General features: G+C 43.2%; 2 long non-coding RNA genes across 2 annotated transcripts in view; both read right to left on the bottom strand.

Moving 5' to 3' along the window:
* The window catches only part of LOC133096242 (uncharacterized), a 41,281-nt gene extending 36,763 nt beyond the window's left edge, over positions 1 to 4,518 (bottom strand). Inside the window, exon 1 of the long non-coding RNA XR_009701758.1 lies at positions 4,451 to 4,518. This is a non-coding gene — a long non-coding RNA (uncharacterized LOC133096242). The remainder of the gene's footprint in view (positions 1 to 4,450) is intronic.
* Positions 4,519 to 4,524: 6 nt separating this feature from the next.
* Positions 4,525 to 21,706, bottom strand: part of LOC133096241 (uncharacterized) — a 66,233-nt gene continuing 49,051 nt past the window's right edge. Inside the window, exon 3 of the long non-coding RNA XR_009701757.1 lies at positions 4,525 to 4,583. This is a non-coding gene — a long non-coding RNA (uncharacterized LOC133096241). The remainder of the gene's footprint in view (positions 4,584 to 21,706) is intronic.

The raw sequence follows: 21,706 nt of genomic DNA, 5'->3' as shown, positions 1-21,706 counted from the left end.
CATCCAGGCGTCACCACAATTATTTTTGTAAAAAAAGACATCTTACACCTGGGCCAGGATAGCCTGCAAACCCTTCCAGACTGGAGAATCTAAGCAGAAGACTTCCCAACTACTCCCATAAGTCTGCAACAAACTTAAGACAGGAAATATTAAAAACTATTTAAAGTTCTTATTTTTTGAAATTTCAATTTTCTTAGCCATTTACAATCTTTAAGCTTCACTCTTCCATATGTGAAAGGAGCTGGTTTGTCAGCTTCCCCTAATGGTAGCTCACAAAAATAACTTTCCATGAGAAGTCTATAGAAAATTGAATTAATTCCTATGATTCTCAGCTCTAAATGCACATCATAAGTAACCCCTGTACAGCTTTGTAAAATGTTCTCACACTGGATCTCCAAGAAAGAATTCCACTTCTATGGGTCTCTGTGTGGCCTGGATGATTGCATCTTTTAAAAGCTCCCTTGGAGATTCTGATGACCAACCAAGCTTGAACACCACTGACTTACTCTCTGATTATAGATAACTCAAAACTGTACAGAGAGATGTGATGCAGAAATAGATGCGGACTTGCACCACAGGGGCTGCGGGCAGCCCTCAGCTGTTCTCAGCCTGCTCTCTGTTTCCCCCACCCCCCCGCCCCTGGCTCCTCTGCATTCTGCTTGTCTGGATACATTAGTTCAGACTGCAAGTTACCCAACTCCTGCAGGGTTCCAGCAGGGCTTCAAAGGGGTGGAGCCCCTGCTGTGCTAGGCAGATGCTACCTCAGACCAGCAGTCCAGAGGAAAAGGGGGATGGGTAGGAGGGAGCTGTGTACAGAATAGAAGCAAGGAGCAGAGAAAAGGGAGAGGGTGAGGGGTAAAGCTGTATTTATGCACCTGGCTGTCAGAAAAGAAGTGTGACCAAGTAAAAGGGGTTTCCGCAGAGAATAACAAGCCCCTCCCAGCCATTCAGAGGTTGCCTTGCTTGCTGCACTGTACATAATGCTGCTTCTGCTTCTGTTCACATCTCTTTTAGAGAAAATTATTGCCTAGCATTGTTACATTCCCCTGCATCTTATTCCTGTCCCCACTCCATGACTGTACATTATCGGTAGGTTCTCTCTCCTCCTATTCCCATATCTGGTAGCAGGATGCAGTGCTTAGCTGGCACAGATTTGTTCCTCCGCAGATTTGTGTTGCATTAATGAATGGCGAGCTGGTAGACTGCCCTCCCCATACGTACACACACAGTGCCCCAGACTCTAGATGCCATTCTACTTTGTCCCCAGACAGAATGCATCCCTCCTTCCTCTGGGTCTGCAGCATTTGGCACTTCACTTATGGTTACTCCAGTCTAATCTGTCCTGCAGATCTTGGGTTACGTCTGTGTCACTGCTGCCAGTCTGTGAGCACCTCAGGTAAATGGGTTGCTTTGTCCACCAACTCCTGGCACAGCACTGACATTAAGTAGGCTCTTGAATATTTGCTACCTCCAAGCCAATTTTCTATCTCCATATTATTTCACTGTCATCTGGTTTCTTCATCACTTGGAATAAAATCAATGAAGGGGAAGAAACACTGGGTAGGAACCCGGTCATACAGCTGCAGATAACCTATAAGACCTCTTGAGTTTCCATATCTGTCCACCAAGTGGACTGAATCAGCTCCAAGGACACCCAGAGATTGAAGCACTAAACATATAGAAGATATCTGGAAGCATGGCACTGGGGAAAGCAAATGAACCTGTATAAATTCCCTGCAGATCAACCTTACTTCATAGAAACCTCACCATTACTTTGAAATGTGTATTTTATTCCCATTTGAAGAACAAAAAAGAGAGTCTCAGAGCTTTGATTTGTTTAAGGTCAGAGAGAATGCCTAGGATTGGAACTCAAACCTGTCTGAACCCACAGCCCACTCTCTCCACACACTGCTTTACCAGTGGGAGACTGACCACACAAGACAGTGTCTTGGGGATGGTGCTGAAGAACCATAGCTTCATTAGAATGGAAAATAGTTTTCATCCTCCCTTTTATCACAGATTGTAATAGAAGACAGAGTTTCACAGTATGACATCCCTATATTACTAAATCATGTCCTTTCCCAACTCTGCCTTTATTCCCCTTTTGGAGTCATTTTAAAAAGCTAGGGGCATTTAAAATTTTTATTTGAATTATTGAGAATGAAGATAAAATCATTCCCAGCTTTTTATAGGCCTTAGGGCTTGTATTCCTACACCATCCTACCTCCACCATCTTACCTTACAATTTCCCCCTTCTACTCCCCCCAATATACATAGAAAACCAAATTTATCAGTCCAAGTACACCCCTGAACTTAGAGTCCATATCTTTCTACTAACTTTGGCTAAGAAAGTTTCTTGAAATAAACTCTGAAACCTGGAAGACATATTTCATGAGAATCTAATCTAGTTGGTTTCCCGATATTTATAATATGAGAATACCTTTCCTACCAAATGTAAAAATGCATCTCCACCTGATAATAGTTGTGCTTTTTAAAGTATAGTCAAAATGATAAAAAGTCAAAATGAATTCAGTCGAGTTTGGAAATGTTTATATTTTCTGCATCTATATGGCATCTATAATCCATCTGAAAAGTACTCACTTGTATATGTGTGAAAAATAGTTGACTGCAACATAGGCCAAGCCAATCATCAAGGGCCTTGGGCAGCATACCAAGGAGATTCATATTTATTTTGTAGGCAAAATGGAGTCAAAAGTTTTAAAGCAAACTGACAGGAACAGATTGATTTTTTTTTTCAGAAGATAATTTTGGCAGCAGTATAGAGAGCCAATTGTGAAATGGGAAGAACAGTGGCAAGAGTTCAGGAAGGAAGTGGAAAATGACATTGGAGCCACAGTGATGCAGAGATACCTCTGACCCCAACACTGGAGGACTTGGTAAGCAACCAGGTACGGGCAGTGCAGGAGATGGAGGGCCCAAGATGTCTCAAGATTCAGAAACTTTTGGAGACTGTTACCTCGAAAAGAATAAGGAATACCAGAGGAGGTGTGTACTTTTTGGATGGGGTTGGGGGTTGGAATTGGTGGAATGGTTGGTGAGATTGAATGGATTTATATGTATTAAGTTTGAAATGATAGGGTACATTCAGGTACTGTCTCTCCTGCATGCCACTGGATATTAAAGTCTGATAATGAGGAGATCTGAGCTGGATCTTTAGGCAGCAGTAAATCGTAGTTGTTATGACAATAGCTTACAAGTCAGACAGACCTTGGTTCAAATCCACTTACTAACTGGCTTGAGCAAAATCCTGAACTTTACTGAGCCTTAGTTTCCTCACTGGGAAAATTGGGATAATTAATACCCACAACAAGGGTTTCTTACAAAAGACTGCAGGGTTTTTTAAAATTAAAGACTATATATATTAGTAACTCACATGGCATATAATAGCTGCTCGACAAATAGCAGGTGCTGTTATGTAGATTGCAAGCCACCAGAGTAAGTGGTACCATCTCCTGATATAGTGAAATTTATCTTTCTTGGAGAGCAAAAGAGAGAAAAATAAAAGGCAGGACCCTGGGGATGCCACACTAGAGAAACAACCAAAGGAAGGGCAGGCAAAAAAGGCTGAGAAGACAAGAAGGAAATCAGGAAAAGAGGGTGACCTGGCTGTCACTGGAGGAAAGAGCTTCAACAAGCAGAAGGTGGGCCCAATTCTTGAAGCTATGGACCAATCATTAATCTTGAATTAATAAGGAAACCATAATGCCCTGAAGAGTGACGTGAAGATAATGGCAACCCACTGGGGCAGTATTCAAGTACTCCTAGAGCTATGAAAGGTGAATTATCAAAACCATTATATAATTACAAGAGAGAGAACATAATCTAGATTAAAAATGAGAGCATAATTTAAAATGAGAGCATAATCTGTATTAAAAATGAGAGCATTGACATTGCCAAAAAAATGATGCATCTATATGACATACCTGGAGCAATTAATGTCTACTGCTAAAGTTTCCACTACAGATGCAAGAAAAAAAGTAATCCTTGTGATTTACTATGCTGTATCCCTGTTACTTAATATTGTACATCAACTATACTTCAGTAAAAATAAATAAAAAGTTAAAAAAAAGAAATAACCTTATCAAGAGTAAAGAGCCTGTTTTACTCAAAAAAAGGAATCAAAATTTCAAGTTAAAGAAAATTGTCCAAACAAAAAAATGTGCAAGTACTCATCTATCACTCATCTAAAAAATCCAATCTATCGACAACTGCTGTTAGCTCTATTTCCAAAACCAATTCCAAATTCAACCCCTTCTATGGTGGCTTTCTACTTTGTTAATTTAGCTAAATTGGAGCTTTATTTCCAAGAATTCCTGTAGGTTACATTTTGACATAAGAGAAATTTGCAGGAGATTTCACTCTCCAAAGCAAAGCGGCAGCCATTAAAGTCTAAAGGTCAGTACAGGGTGCCCTGCGGCAGTTCACTTACATTGTTACAGTTTGACTTGTTGGTTCACCTTCTTGGAGCAGGGCAGCAGCTGGGCCCAGAGCTTCTCCAGCTCCCTCCAAGTCTCCTCTTCTGTCCTCTCCACGTCCTGGATCAGGTACTCAGGGAAGGTCACCTGCGACATTAAGTTGGAGGCACTGAGAGATAGATGTAATCCCAATTTGTCCCCAGTCTCCCCTGCTTCACGTTCAGCTTTTCTTCTCAACTCCTGGACCTACTGACTTCAGTGGCCTCAGGCCTCCACTAGACAGAGAGGCACCAGCTTTCCAGAAACTTCTCTATCTCCTCCCACAATTGTGTAAGGTCTAAATCCTATAATAAATCCCATATTCCATACTATTCACAGTGGTTTTTTCCCCTGATTGAACCCTGACTGATATAGAAATTGAAACTAAAAGTGATTCCAGGGAACAGAAACTTAGGGATGGTTCTCTAAATTAGCTTTGGGTTATCTGGAGCTGATTTCCTGATACAGTTAAAGAGACAAGACTAAAGGAGACAGTGGTAGTTTATGACATGCAGAAGATTTAGTTGAAGTATCACCTGCAGACATCTGTAATCAAGTGTCAACACAAGGCAAGGATTTGAGTGAACTAACTGCTATCAAGGACGATTTTAGTGAAAATAAAAAAGTTTGGGAGTGAATGAGTGCTTCTAAGTGCACTGAAGAATGTGGGGGGAAAAAGAAACTGATGAGCTTAAGGATTTATAACTGTCCTGAAAGATAAGGATATCCTGGACCACAAGACCAAGATTTCTGAAAACCAAACATGAATTTAATCCTTTGGGTGGCTGAATGACAACACAAGTTGAATTCTCAACTTTGCAGGGTTTCTTATATTAAGGTTAGGACACAGATTGAGAAGGAATATGAATTAAAATTTGCGATAGGAATATGGGAGCAGATTCCCATGAAGCTGGGGACCTTGAACCCCTAAATTCTACTGATCCTCAAGTCTCAGCAAGCCCCAGGAGGTAAGCTATGAAGTGTGACTCACAAGGAGGTCAATACACACCTCGAGAATTGCAATATTTTGTCAGTACACATTGACAGAACCTCAGTAATGTGCAAGGGAATGGATCTTAAATTGTATTGGACCAGGGAAGAAGAAATATACTGTTGGACCCTCAGAAATTAGTTTATTTAAGTGCACAAAGCAGAGATTCTGAAATCAGTGTGTTAGCTCGAGGGGCTGCAAATGGCCCTAAACCTGGAGTTAAAGGTACTTTACACTAAATGAACTTGAAGTTTCATAAGCTTCTTGGTATACTGATGAAGGGATACAAAGGCTTTGGAAAAATGACATGCTTAAGTGGATTTATTATGCAATACTTGTTCAGATACCTCTAACTATGTCTCCCAGAATGGTCCAGTGGATATACCTTCCACTTAGGCTTTGAGAAATGCAGTGGGGAAGGAAGCCCAGCTTCCATAAAGAGCGCTATGGTGGCTGTTCTCTAAAGGTTAGAGATGAGAGGGGGAAATGCTGCCATCAAACTGGGGTCTCTGAATTCAATGGGGAGAATGAGATCCTGGCCTGGCCGGAGCCAATTGGTAGCATTTAATCACAGAAGACAAGGAAGATATGGTTACCACAATGGGCAGCAGAGCTGAAAGTCAACAGAAGAGTCTGACCCATGGAGACCTTTGACTTTCGATAGTTGATAATGATGTCCCTAGAACTGAAATAGGTGATCACCCTACTAATGTCCAACTTGATTAGTATAAGTAGTGTGGCGAAAAGAAGTCATACCTGATTCAGCAATAAAGAATTGTGGACCCTCAACCAATTGCCAGACTTAAGCCAGTTCATGGGCCCAAAGCCCCTTGAAAGAAAGGAAGACAGGGTCTCCTCAAGGAACACTCCTACTAGGCAACGAAAAATGTACACTCTAAGTCTTCCAGCCAGAGTGGTCTTCAACTTAGGGCAATTTTACTCTCCGAAGGGTAGCTGTCAACATCTGGAGACATTTTGGATCGTCACAACAGGGTAGAGGCTAGGGATGCTACTAAACATCTTACAATGTACAGGACAGTCCCCCAGTGACAAAGAATTATGTAGCCCAAAATGTCAAGAGTACTAAGGTTAAGAAATCCTGCTTTTCCCAAGAGATCTGTGACCACTGAGTTCCAACAAGCAGAAAGTGGATCGACATCATCACAATTCGCAGTGATTCAGGAGGACCAGGGCTAAACATTAAGCTTGGGATTGGCATATATGATAAATCAGAGTCACAGCACAGACTGAAGAGCGGTGTGCGGACAGTGCTCAGGCACCCCTAGAACTCTGAAAGTTTAATTATCCAAAACGTTACATAACTGCAAGAGGGAGAAAGTAATCTGGATTAAAAATAGAATATAATTAAACATAGTAACAAACTAAAATTTGTGTTTAAAGTAAAAATGTCAAGTGATCATTTTTCACTTACCAAATCCAATTCATCAGCAACTGCAATCCAAAAATCAATCCTAAACCCAACTCTTCCCGTCTCTCCCACTTCTGCTACCCCCTCGTTGAAGCCACTGGCATGTCTCTCCTAGAAAAGCCACTTTAACAGCCTCTTTACTTCCTCCCTTGTTCCTGGAGAATCTATTCTTGATACGCTGCTGCCAAGTGGTCCTCTTATAATGTAAATTACTCATGACACTCCTGAGCATCACAGAGAGTACAGCTGAGGATGTGAGATCATAGGGTGGGAGAAGAAAGTGGGAACTCTTTCCTACCTTGAAGGGAAGCCCAGAGGTATGAGTAAAGAAAACACTGACCCAGTTTTGCTCTGCTTGATGGAGCAAATATGGAAGGTCTCCCTGGTTTTCCTGCATCCATTCCTGGTCTTGCCGCCCTTCCACACACACTCTCACAAATTACCCTTCAAAGCAGCAGAGTGATCTATTCAAACCATAAATCAGGTTGCTCAGCATAAAACAAACACCCACAAGGAGCCTTCTGGAACCAGCGCCTAATCCAAGTAGTCCCGAGTGGGGCCTGAGGGTCTTACAGCATTTCATCTCTCCAGGTGATTCTAATGTGTAGCCAAGGCTGAGACCCACTGGCCTACAGCTGTGCTTCTCAAAAATCTAATGTGCATACAAATCACCTGAGAGGCTTGTGAACTTTACTTTCTGACCCCAGCAGGGCTGGGTGGGGCCTAAGATGCTACATTTCTAACAAGCTCCCCATGTGGTGCTGATGCTGCCGCCTGACGACCACGCTCTGAGTAGCCAAAGCCTGGGAGGGTAAATCATTGCTCCCCTCTACCCAAATCACCCTTGCTCATAAATGCTTGAAATCATATTTTTCACCCTCTACCAGCCCTCCAGTTTCTCAGCCTCCTAGACCCACCAATAACTCTGTAGCCAGCCAGCTCAGGACAGAATCTGTGGACAAAAGAATGACAGAATGATGATGTCCACTATGGGAAACACTATATTTCTTCCCACTGTACAGTAAGGCTTCCTTCCAGGTAAAATTAAGCAAAATTCAGCCCTGCTATGTCCCATTGGAGACTGGATCTTCAGAGGGACAGGTTAAAACCTAATCACAGTACCCTCCTCTCTCTCATATGCATCTAGAGCAGTGTTTCTCAACCTTTTAATTATTATCACCTCCCTAAGGAGCATTGTTAGACTTTTTTTTAAAATAAATTTATTTTATTTATTTATTTATTTTTGGCTGGGTTGGGTCTTCGTTGCTGTGCGTGGGCTTTCTCTAGTTGCGGCCAGCAGGGGCTACTCTTCTTTGCAGTGCATGGGCTTCTCATTGCGGTGGCTTCTCTTGTTGCGGAGCACGGACTCTAGGCGCACCGGCTTCAGTAGTTGTGGCGCACGGGCTCTAGAGCGCAGGCTCAGTAGTTGCGGCGCACCGGCTTAGTTGCTCTACAGCATGTGGGATCTTCCCAGACCAGGGCTCGAACTCGTGTCCCCTGCATTGGCAGGCGGATTCTTAACCACTGCGCCACCAGGGAAGTCCCTAGACATTTTTTTTCTGATTGCACCCCCCTCCCCCGTGAAATGTTAACACCACACATACTCTGGCCCTTCGTAGGGACACAAAACATTGTAATACCTGTGTTTTTGCCGCCCCCTTGTGGACAATATCACCCTCAAGGAGTGCAGAATCTGAGATCTTCCATTCAATCATTCCAACCACCTAGCTCCCAGGCCTGGTGTGTAGACCACACACTTATACACTTTTCTCCAGCCTGACCCTTCCAGCCCAAGTTATAAGTTAGAGAGGACACCATTTTTAGAATGCAAGGCAAGTGTTTGATAAATGGTCGTAACTGGCCATGATTTGGGGGTTGCCCTCCAGAGCTTCATACCTCAGTTGAGATCAGATCCTTAGCACCTGGCTCCAGTAGCACCTTGATGGCCTTGTATACCAAGCCAAATGAAGATTAGACGTCTGTCATCAGGCCACAGGGCAGCAAGGAGAAAGACACATCTTCCCTGGAGCATCTACCTGAGAACCAGGAGATCCTAAAGCAGTCTGGGGAGTATTACTGGAGTGGGATAGGGAGCTGAGAGGGACTTACCAGCACAAGCAAATGTACAGCCTGCAGCCAAGGCCACTGCTATCAATTCATAGTCCTGACCCAGTCTCTTCACCTCAACACTACCCTTGATGTCTACTTCCTGGGCAAGAGTAGGTCTGGGCAGCCCAGAAGTGCCACCCCATTCCTCTTCTCAAATGCCCCTGGAAACTCTGACTAGAGGCCCATTTCCAGCAACATGCCCAGCCTCCCTCACCATATGGATCCTAACTTGTCTCCAGAAATGCCCTCCCCCACCCCACCAAACAGTACTGGCCACCACTCTCTTACTTATCAAAGAGATTCTCCATCTTCGCAGACTGTCCATCACCTAGACTGTAACCTTCACCCCCAGGGCATACCGCTACTTTGCAGAATACCATTCAAGCTGGGTACATTGTTCTTCTCCTGTCAAGTCCAGCCACAACCAGAAAGAGTGAATCAGCCCTTTTGCCTTCTACTCTACAGACGTCGTGGCTGCCATCCTCCAAAGAAAACAGCCTCCCCACTCTCAAAAGTACAATTTCCTCTTCGACCAACTCTCAGGTCTCCACCCCTCCTAGACACCCTGACATAATCCAGTGCTTAGCATGGTGATTTAAAAAGTCCTAGATGAATACCTGTTGCCTGTGTCTCCACTGCGGGCATCAGAAACACCCACTCCCCAGAGTATCTGACTCTGTCACTAGGGGCGGTGTGACCTTCCTACAGGTGATGTTGCCTCCCTCAGCCTCAACTCCTGCACCTGTCACATGGCAGTAAAAGCAATACCTCTAGGGATAATTAGAGGATTAGACACCCAACAGAGAGCCTGGTTCCCACTTGGGGCCTCTCTAGTGAGAGACTGACCTGAAAAGATGGTCATCCTGGTGATGCTGCCTGAAGAACAGGTGGCTTCCCTGGGAGGGGAAATCGTTTCCAGTCTCCTTTTTTATTTCATGATACAACTGAGGACCAAGTTGTATCATATTACAGTACAGACTTATTACTAAAGAATTATTATTATGTTTTCCTGACCTTAACCCCTTCCCATAGTTGATTCCACCAACAAGGCCAAAGGCTTCTTAAAGATTCTACCACCTAACAAAAATATCGTATAAACTATTTAGTATTTCAACAAACAACCAAAATTTAATATTTTATAAGTAAATAATTTCTAGCCATTTCCATCATTTCAGCTTGTTTTTGCAAAGGAGAAAGGTAATGTCTTATAATTTTCCTGTTAAATCGGCATATAAAATGAAATTTTAAATTAAAATTCTATCAAAAATGCATTTGATATTGTCATGGTTCTCAGCCCTGATGAGTCCTCAAAATCCACCTGCAGAGCATTTTAAACATAAAGATGCCTGTTTGGGGCCATAGCAAATGTGCTGCAAAGCACATCTTATACTTATCTTTTGAGCACATATATATCCGACACTGTAGAGTGTATATCTGAGAATAGAATTGCTAAATCATAGGAGATGCATGTGATCAGCTTTTGTAGATCTACCAAAGAGTTCCTAAGGTGGTTGAACAAATTAACACTCACATCAATAGTGTGTGAGAATCCTCACTGTTCTGTATTCTCACCATCACTTGGTACTCTGTCCTTTTTATTTTAACCATTTCAGTGATTGTTTTAATTTCCATATCCTGAACCACTCATGACGTTGAGCGTGTTTTAATTGGTCATTTGTATATTTTCTTTTGAGATGTGTCAAGTATTTTTTCTGAGTTGGCTTTTTACTTGTTAATACGTAATATATATATTATATTCAGGGTACAAGTCTTTTGTTTTATGTGTATGTATTGAGAATATCTTTCTTGCCATCTCATTCTCTGAATGGTGACTTTTGTTGAATAGAAGTTCTTAATTTTAATAGATCTTAATTATCAGTTGTTAACTGTCATCAATAGTAAAATGGATAAATAAATTGAGGTTTATTCACAGAATGAAATACTATACAGCAGTGAGAATGAATAAATCAGAACTATTTGCAACAATATGGGTGAACCTCACACAACACTGAGGGAAAGAAGCTAGACACAAAAGTATATATTGTTTTAGTTTTTTTTTTTTTTTTTAATTCCAAAAGCAAACTAATCCATGATGTTAGGATATTGACAACTTTGGCTGGGCTGTAATAACTGGAAAGGGGTACAAATGGCTCTCTTGAGCCGCTGGCGGTAATTTGTTTCTTGATCTGAGCGCTGGTTACCCAAGTTTGCTCAGTTCGTGAAAGTTCACATTATGGACATGTTTACTTTGATAAAAAGTTATGAAAGTAGAGGTTCATATGCCTGAGCTCCAACTCCAGAGGGCCTGGATGTCCATGTTTCCTAGTGACTCAGATCTGCAGCCAGGGCCGAGGAACTTTAATCAATACTCTGGTCGTAAATATCTGCAGATATAAGGACTAGAAGCCCCATTTCTTGAAAAATGTCTACTTTGTTAGACACACTTAAATGGTGGGATTATAGGAACTTCCCTGGTGGTCCAGCGGGTAAGACTCTGGGCTCCCAATGCAGGGGGCCCAGGTTCGATCCCTGTTCGGGGAACTAGATCCCGCATGTCGCAACTAAGAGTCCACATGCCGCAACTAAAGCCGCAACTAAGACCCTGCAGAGCTGAAATCATTAATTAATTAATTAATATTAAAAATAAATAAATAAATGGTGGCATTATAGAGTTATTTTTTCCCGTTTCATTGCCACCTAAATTACAATGTTGTTTTGTGCAATTATTAAAATCCTGTGAATTACACTTCTCCGTTGTCTCATTTAGTTTTTAAATTGTTGTTTTGATTCTCTGGAAAGAAACATTTGCTTGTAAGTCTAGAAATGTGGTGAGAGGGAGGAGGGACAGAAGCTATGAGAAATTGAGAAGATAAACATGATCCTCATGGTGCTGGCTTTCCACCGTCTTGTGCTACTCTGATTAGTTCCAGCCCATAGCCAAGCATCCTCATCTGACCAGGTGTGGGGGGAGAGTGGCGATGTACACCTCTCAGAAGGCAGGGTCCAAAGTTAATGGGGTTCTGCAAATTATTGAACAGAGTGAGGTCCTGAAGAACAGGAGAGACAGAGGCAGCTGCAGCTGCCAGGCACAGGTCTCTCCTGGGCTTTCTCTCTGCCTTCTCATGCCCTGTGTCTGGCAGTTTGAAAGCAGACTAGTCATTCATCATTTTTTGCAAGGGCCTATGAAAAGGGGTATGGACTCTGATGCTGCTAGACAGATTCTAGTTTAGACCAGAGCCCGAGGAGTGGGGAAGGATACACAAGAGGGGGATGACATGTTAACACTATATTTGTGAGCCTGGAAGGAAATGTGACTCTGGATAATGGTGATACTGGCTAATGGGGTCAGTTTTGCAGAGACAAAGAGTCCCCATTCCAAGTCATTTGGTGGTTGACTGGTTTTTACACTTTAAAAAGCCTTCCTTCTTATTCCCAAGCAAAACGAATCCTTCCCTCCTCTATGCTTCTGCTGCACTTGGCGCTTGTGTATATCCCAGCTAACCAGCAGCATCACCTGGGAACTTTTAGACCTGCACATCCTTAGAACCCAAACCTACTGAATTAGAAACTCTGGGTACAGGGCCCAGTGATCTGGAGTTTAATGAGCCCTCCAGGTGATCCTAACGCAGGCTAGAGTGGTTCTCAAACTCTAGGAGTGCTTGTTCCTTTAGGTGAAGGGCACCTGTACAGTACACCCTGTAGGACTTGGAAATCAACGGAATGTAGGAAGGCAGAGAAGTATTAAAAGATGAAGATGTTTCTAGTTTTGGAGACTGGATTAGTTGTACCATGAGGCCAAATAAGGAACACAAGGAGAGGAGATATTTCAGCTTGTTATTATTTGTTTGTTTTGTGGGATTCATAGAAGGTAAGGAGCAGGTGATAAGTTTGGTTTTATGCCTGTTTTCAGATGTGCGAGCTCCATGCATGTGTGTTTCACTAAGTGGCTCGAAGTACAGATCTGGAAATGTGAGGTCTGAGCTGGGGCTATAGACAGCAGGAAGCGCTGGTTATAACAACAGCTGAGGAGCCGCATGGGCCTGGTTTTAAATCCAAGCTCTCCACTCTTAATTCTTTGAGCTTGGGTAAGTTCTTACACCTTCCTGAGCCTTTGCTCCCTCATCTGACAATTAGAATAATCATACCTACCCACAGAGTTCAGGGAAGGATTGAATGAGACAAGATGTTTAACTCAATTAGCAAAGTTCCTGGCTCATAGAAATGGCTGGTGCTGCTACTTTATAGATTTGTGAGACTGCAGAATATAGATGGGAAATGCAGGCAATGGAGTGGAGCTGGTCACCCAGGTTGTGCAAGAGAGAAAAAGCAAGACTGAGCCTGGGGACGCCAACATGTGGAGGGGGCCAAGCAGGAGCAGCAAAGAGATCAACGAGAAGGCACAGGTTGAGAGGCAGGAAGAGGAGCAGAAGAGAGTGGCCTGTGGGTCAACGGATGAAGGAATTAGATCAACAACTGCACATATTGCAGCAATTAGTCAGGACTGGAACTAAGAATTAGCCATTTTATTTGACGATGAGAAAGTCAATGGTGACCTGGAAAACAGCAATGTCAATGGAAGTGTGATGGGAGAGGCAGAGCCCTCCAGCCACATCAAGCAATCCTTATGTTGTAAGTTTAGTCATTAAAATAGATCCATAGTTGGAAGAGAGAAAGGGAATGTAATCCACCTTAAAAATGGGAAGAGCCTAATTAATGGCATTAGTACATGTAAAGGAATAATTTTGCTCAGATCAAAAACCTAGGAATCAATATTTGTTTCTTTCCTTCGCATCTCACAACTGAGTCATCAATTACTTGTATTGGACCGATCACCAGAATAAATCTGGAATCCATCCACCTCTTTGCTCCACTGCTGCCACACCAGTCCCAGCTACCCTCATCTCTCTTCCCCAGGCAAATGCAATAGCTATAACTTCTTTCCTCTCTTGCCTTTCCAGGTGCTTCCCTACCCCTGCCCTCTTCCCAGCTGCCTCAGAGATTTTTTAACATATAAATCAATCACAGTAGTCTCTTTGTCAAACCCTCCAGAGGCTTCTCACCATACTTAGCAAATAATCAAAACAACTCACCTTGGTGGGCAAAGCCCCACTGATCTGTTCCTGCTTCCCCTCTGACCCTATACAGTCCAATATGGTAGCCACCAGCCACATGTGGCTACTGAGCATTTGAAATGCTGGTAATAGTAAAAAAAAAAAAAAAAAAAATTCTTTAATATTTCTTTAACAATTTTTACACATATTTATATTCATAGAGCCAGATGTGACTAATGTGATTGAAAAACTGAATTTTAGGTTTTATTTAATTTATATTATCTTAAATTTAAATAGCCACATGTGGCTAGTGGTTACCATAGTGTACAGCACAGAGGTAGAGCATGTCCTTCATCACAGTAAGTTCTACTGGACTGTGCTGCTCTGGCCTGATCTCCTGCTACGTTCCCCCTTGCTTACTGGATTTCAGCATCGCTGGCTGACCTTCTGCTCCTCGCTCACATTAAGCTCCTTCTCCCCTGAGCGTTGCTGCACAGATTGTTCTCTCTGTCTAGACTTTGTTGCTCGTTGATCTTCACACGACAGCCTTGTCTCAGCTTCAACATCACCTCCTCAGAAAGGCCTTTCCTTTCCACCCAAATGAAAGTTTCCCTATTATGTTATCTTCAAAGCATTTCTGGCTAGGTAAAAACATTTTCCATATGGGTTGTTGACTTGTTTATTGCCTGTATCCCCTTTTAGGATGTTACTTCCCCAAGGGCAGGAACCTTGACCCTCTAGTGTAGGTGGAGGACTTAAGCTTTAAAAAATAAGAGGCAAGGTTGCTGAATGTGAGCCTGCTGGGGGTAAAGGGATTTGAGAATCCAGGAAACCTAGTAAGGAACTGCTGAAAAGGATTTAATTACAGCTAAGGGGGCCACTGGGCATCACTGAGGATCCAGAAGGGAGTAGACATCATCAACAGTTTGCAGTACAATCTGTAGTGTGATTTTTCTCCAATAAGAGGAAAAGCCCAGATATGCTTATGACATTTAACCCTCACAACAACCTTTGAGGTGTGCTGAAGTGTCCCCACTTTACAAGTTATTAAAAGCAGAGAGATTAAGGATTCTACCTAAGACCATGAAGCTAATAAGTGGAGAAGCTAGGATTTGGACCCCGGCATTTGGAACCCAGAGCCAGCGCTCTTAGCCACATCACCATATTGCCCCCCTCCTTATTAGAGCTGCGCATAGTGGGTATTTCATTAAAAATGTGATAAATGTCCATTGCAGGGCTCCATGATTTCCCATCCCTTCCAAAATGGTAAACCAGGCATAATAAACAAGATGAGACAGATAACAATACCCTTTGAATAAATTTACATAAGTCAAACTTTTGCACACAAACAATACACGTAACGCAAGGATGCACACAAAAAATAGACATTAAATACTTTAGAATGGTTAAATAAAAGAAAATTAGAACAGAAATAGAGTTACAGATATAGAAAACAAACTTATGGTTACCAGGGGGTAAGAGGGGGGAGGGATAAATTGGAAGATTGGGATTGACATAAACACACTACTATATATAAAATATCAATAGATAACTAATAAGGACCTACTGTATAGCACAGGGAACTCTACTCAATAGTCTGTAATGGCCTATATGGGAAAAGAATCTAAAAAAGAGTGAATATATGTATATGCATAACAGATTCACTTTGCTGTACACCTGAAACTAACACAACATTGTAAATCAACTAACCTCCAATAAAAATTTTAAAAAAAGAAATTAGGGAAAAACAGGGAATAGATAAATAAAACAAGAGAAGAGCCTTGCATGGACATATAATGATAACATGCCGCGAACTGAGAAATAGAACTGGGCATTCTGCCCTGAGGCCAGGGAGACCATGGGCTGCCCAGCCCATCTCTCCAGCTGTGAGGACCAGGGTCAGAAGCTTTCCTCCTACCCTCAGAGGTCTCCCACCATTCTAACTTCATAGAGCTTGGGGTGACATGAGGAAGGTTTCAATTCATACAGAACTGCCTATAAATATTAAAAAAATTTTTTTACTGTTACTAGCGTTTGTCACTCAAAAATATGAATGCGTATCAATTTTAGGTGAGTCAAAAAATGGACCTTCAAATCAAAAGCCTATAAATAAAAATACTATATACTTTGGTGGTTCTCATCTTTAGAATAACTCAAATACACTTCCATATATTAGGAATCCACAACACTAAAGCATGGCCCAGGGATCCAAGGTGTGTGTGTGTGTGTTTGTGTGTGTGTGTTAAAAGCAACCCCGAGATGATCTGCATGACCAGTCTCACTTGGGAAGCATTGCACTGCCACTGAATGACTACCAGTTTCCTAGTCAGACATATAAGGGAGGGACATTCCAAGCACGGACAATGACAATGCAGCATGGGAAGTCCTGGTAAGTTCTGGAAAAAGTCATCTACTAGAGCTCTGGTTTGTGGAGATCGGTGGTAGAAGCAGATGTGATGGGGTCAGACTCCAGAGGTTCTAGGAAGCAGGGCTGAGAGAGCTACACTTCACCCTGGAGACATCAGGGGCGGCGCAGGTTTAAAGCAGGAGGTGGCCCGATCGGGTGTGCTGGTTGGAGGCGTGACTCTGGCAGCCAAGTCCAGTGGACTGCAGGGCAGAGGGACTGGCGCACGTGCTAAGTTAGAAGAGGGAAGGCAGCCACGTGGACTTGCTGCCTAACAGATGAGGGAGATGCAGGATAATGCTTAAGTTCCTGTCCTCAGAGATCGGGTGGAAGGTGGTCCTTTTCTCCATGTACAAATTGTACACAGATAAGGTCAGGAGGAATAGGGCTGAGCCACCCTGGGAATAAATCAACCTCTTCCTTTTTTGAGTCATGTAAACCAGAATGTGGATGTTTAAACTGTTGTGTTCATTTCATCCTGACTCTACCCCTAGGCTGGAAGCCTGGGAGGAAGGAATAACAATTGCAGTTTATTTATTCCAAACACAAATGCTGTGTACAAGTAGCTCAGCTTGCTCAGTGTCTTGTGTTTGATAATTTAATTTAGTCTTCTGGCTCCCTGGGCGTAAGTTTGGTGTAATTGCTTAGCAAATCTGCCACCTCTTTAAGTCTTGAATCATCCTGGTAAGTATCACTGACCTACCAGACTATATTGTTGGTCATGCTGGTTTTGAGCATCTATATCCCTTTATGTTTTAGTACTTTCTCCCTTCTACCCAGATCATTCCCTTCTCATCTGCCTTGTTAGACTCTTTTTTTCTCTGCCTCAGTCTTGCTGGATATTATAAAAGCAAAAGTTATCATTTCTTATATAAAGTACTGCTCTAATAAGCATGTTACAGTTCAGCTCAGCATCCTCCACAGCGGTGGCTGGGGAAGTCCTGCTGGGAAGATGCGCAATAATCCAGCAAAGAGATAAGACATGGATAAGGGGGAGTCAGGAAATGAGAAAAAGGGAAGAGGCCCAAGGATTCACATGGAGACTGCAAATAAATGCATTAAGGAGAGAGACAAAAGACATTTAAAAAATTGGAGATCACTATTCAAGAAAGAAGATGTGACAAAACAGAAGATTAAACAATAATCACTGGGAGCAGAGATGCGGGTCAAGCAGATATTTTCACTCAATTCTAGTAGAGTAGAAACAGGCATCATTGCTGAAAACTTGAAAAGATTTAAAAAGAAACAGCTTCTTACTGTAGCAATTCCACCTAAGTTAACCTCTGTGAAGAATTCTATCTGGTTAAGTGACACATATGAGATTCCAGAGAAGTTGCTCCCTGCTCTTAAGTTTAGGGTCCCAAACTGTCTGGCCTCCCCTGCTGAGAATCCTACCTCCTCCTGATAATAGCAGGACAAACCAATAGAGCATTTAATTCACATTAGATGCAAAAAAATGCAAAGTCCAGAGTAGAGCAATGGAAGAAGGAAAATGCAATCAGTGAGGGTTGATGTCATTAGGGTTAACATCAGACTCACAGAACTTTGTCCAAATCTAGCATCATTTTTTGCTACCTCTTATTTAAAAGGTTTTGATTTATGCACTCTTTCCTCATCTAGGGTATGGATTTTCACAGGCATATACTGCGTTCTGTTTAATCTTTGTATCCCTAGTAATGGATGGTGTACCTAGCACAGAAAAGGCACTGAACACATATCTGATAAAGGAATGTGGTTATTTTCTTGACAAAATAATAATAATCAAAACTCTCAACTAGAAAAAAAATTCATTCTGAGAATCATCACCTTAGAGACTTGAAGAATTTGGGAGTCTGTACTCTGTGTTCCTATCCCTCTAAACAGAGTGAGCCCACCCAAGTATCCTACTACATCTGGCCTGTAAAATCCAGCTGCAGAGAAAAATTATTCCAGAAAATTTCCCTGGTACACTCCCCACTTACACCAGATCCACTACTTCTGCTGCTACACCCGGCTCTCCAGACTCAGGGCTCAGTAAGGTGCTCTGCGCTCCTTCAGGTTTAATGACTGACAAAATTTCCTCTCTGGTTCATGAAACCTCTGCTTCCCACCTGGCTCTTGTGCCTGCTCGCCCCCCAGTGATTATGATTTTGTCAGGCTCCAGAAATATCCTCAGGATAATCAAATCAACCCTCAGAGTGCTAAGTCAACTTAGCAATGACTACACCATGAATTGAATTAATATAGACACCTGTGTTCACTTGGGTCAATGACATTGGCATTGCTGTTCATAGCAATCACCTGGGGAAATCTAAAACTCTTGACTCCTGGTTACCACCTCCATTGATTCTGATGTGATTGGTCTGTGGTGACGCCTGGGCATCAGAACTTTTTAAAATTTCCAGGTGATTCCTATGTAAAGTTTTCAAATCACTGCTTTAGGTTGAAAACCAAACTGGTACCATTTTTCCCCCCACACTGCAGAGAATAGACATTACTAAATGAAAATGAAACAACTTCTTAGCATTGTGTCCTAGTCTCTTGTCTGAGTGTAGCATAGCATCTATATAAGGGTTACTAGATGAATGTAGCTTGGCTTAGGTGACATGTTAAAAACCACCCTGCAAGTAAAATGAGATATGTTGGCTGAATAGATTTCAGACTTGTTAAAACAAATAAATAATTCCAAAATGTTAATGCCATGAGGATTGATTCTTCTCTCTAAACTGAGAAAGCAGGGGTGAATTTCTCCCCACTTGCAATCTTAACTGAAGGCTGAAAGCTATCTGTCCCCTCAGGATGTGGGCCAGGATTCCCCACCCCGCAGAATTAAGAAGGGTTGGCATTCTCTGACTGGCCCCTCCCACCTGCCCAGGATTGGCTATTTTCAGAGATGTTATCTGGAGAGATAGGGGCCTTAGCTCTTAACTGAGGGGACAAATGCCAACCTCTGGGTCTGACTCATGCCTAAGACATGCAGAGGGTGTCCTCAGAAGCATGCAGGGCTCCTTCTTCAGCTGTTCTTTAAACAGCTGACAGGGAAGCCCACCTTCCAGACACAACAGCTGAGGAAGCATTTGGACTCGGCTTCCATTCCTAAGACTCCAGAGATAAGGGCATGGCCCAGCCCTGGGTGCTGGCATCTTCAGCCTTAACTCCTGTGTGCTGTTTGTCCCTCTCTCTAGACCAGAAGGGCCGGCTCATACTTGGTGCCAGAAGCAAAAAGCTTCGATTTCTGGGAGAAAAGGGGAGCAGGTTATTAAATTGAACAGAATGGTTAACAGTGCCGTGAAAACTATACTATGTGCAGTTTAAATAAGCTGCACGTGTATGCTCTTCTTTCATTAGGCCCATTATTCTAGTTCTCTTTGGAAGCTTCTCTGAATCTCCCACCTGGGGAGGCCTGTCTTAGGATGGAGCTGGGAGAAGAGTGGTCACTAGCTGTCCACAACTCACACCATCCCTGACTTGAGATTCCAAGTGGATTCTGCCACAGCCCAGATAGGATAGCCCCTACAGGGGGTGGCGCTGTCATTTAAGAAGACTCCTGGCTCTTCTCTCTGGACACATTTGGAGAGACATTGTGATCACCTGTCTACTTGCTGGTGGGAGAGAGAGGGGAGAGGACATCCATTATTGGCTGGAGCTACAGCTTGAACAGAATCAGAGACGGGCAGAAAGCAGCAGGCATGCCGGGAAGGCCGACATATTCTCTACTGACAGGACTATGTCGTAGAGGGGCGAGAGAAAGCTCACAGCGGGACTTGTGTGGACTCAGGAGAGGGTCAGCATGTGAACAGCACACTACTCCGTATCTTGAACAATAGGTCCCAGCCCGGCCTTGTCTGTGGAGATAGCGATGAACTGGTCTCCTTGGCAACGGAGGCGCGCTGGCTCTGCAGGGATACCAGGCAGGCGTCTGCAAGCCTGGAAGGAGTGCATTGCTCCTGCCTCTTGTGAACACCCACACCATCCAGATACATGTCCTCCCACTCCTCTTCATTGCTGTCTGTCATCTACTGCCTTTGAATCACTCTGAATCACTGAGTGAAACCTCCTCCACTCCAAATCCTGAGAGATTCCAGCCTCTATGAAGATAGCCAGTGAGCAATTTTACTTCCCATTTCCTGATTGTCCTTTGCTGCACTGCATTTCAGTCCCCTAACCCAAGGCGCTTGTCCTGGATCTTAATATCCTGGAAGTGCCCCAACTCAGAAATTCTAAACTCCAATCATCTGTTCTCAGATCACCTCCTACACACTTTCTGCTCTACCTTCATACTCACTGCATCTGTTCACAAAAAAACCTCTAATTCCTCAACCCGTTCTCTCCTCACAGTCTAGCAAGACCTTCTTCGCCTCATCTGCCACTACGCAGCCCAGGCCCCTTTGCTCTGAATTACTATCTCACCAGAAAAGTCAAAACCCTCAATCAACGCTACAAGCTAACTTCTCTGATTCTAAACTCTGGCATTGCTGCTGCCATGCAGGATGGCACAACGTGACAACACAATCATTTCTAGTTTCCAGCCTCAGCTGAGCCCTCAGCAGTGTTTGTCAACCTTTCTATTTGTTTTTGACCAGCTTCATCCCATCTTCTCAATGGCTCTCAGTTGATTGCTTCACTTCTTACTTTATCCACCAAACTGGCATCAGCAGCAGCACAATCAACGTGCTACCTCATTTTACTCGTGCCCGCTACAAACTTGTCCTCCACCTCTGCTCAGCTCTTGCCTTGGTGGGCAAGGCCTTCCTCCCCCCACCGTCATCGAGGGCCTTGCCCCATCTCCCTCCTCCTCCCTCTGGAAGTGGCCTCATCAATCTTTCTCTTGTTTTTCTTTACCTTCTCCGTCTCCCTCTCTGCTGCCCCTCCCTGTGTCTACAAAACTGTCGGCTTTCCTCTCAGTCCTACCCCCTGACCCAGTGTACCCCATCTGGGGTTTGGCAAGCTAGGGTCCACAGGAAGCCTATCTTTGTGAATAAAATTGGACTGGAATATAGCCATGCTTATTTGTTTATATATTGCCTACAGCTGCTTTTGTGCTGAACAGCAAGTAGTTGAGTAGTTGTGACAGAGATCACATGGCTCACAAAGCCAAAAAGATCTGCTCTATGGCCCTTTGTAGAAAAGATTGTGGGCTCCTCCATACTCACCACCCTCTTCCTTCCCTCCTGGCCACTCCTCAACCCATGGTAACTGCGATGTTGCTTCTGTGTCTTACCACCTTCCTAATCTTCCCCACCTCAGGTCACTGAGGTGACTCACAAT

The sequence above is a fragment of the Eubalaena glacialis genome, chromosome 8, assembly GCF_028564815.1.
Source record: "Eubalaena glacialis isolate mEubGla1 chromosome 8, mEubGla1.1.hap2.+ XY, whole genome shotgun sequence".
NCBI classification, from domain to species: Eukaryota; Metazoa; Chordata; class Mammalia; order Artiodactyla; family Balaenidae; genus Eubalaena; species Eubalaena glacialis.
Note: the sequence above shows the minus strand (reverse complement) of the source record. Positions and strands in the feature narration are given on the sequence as shown.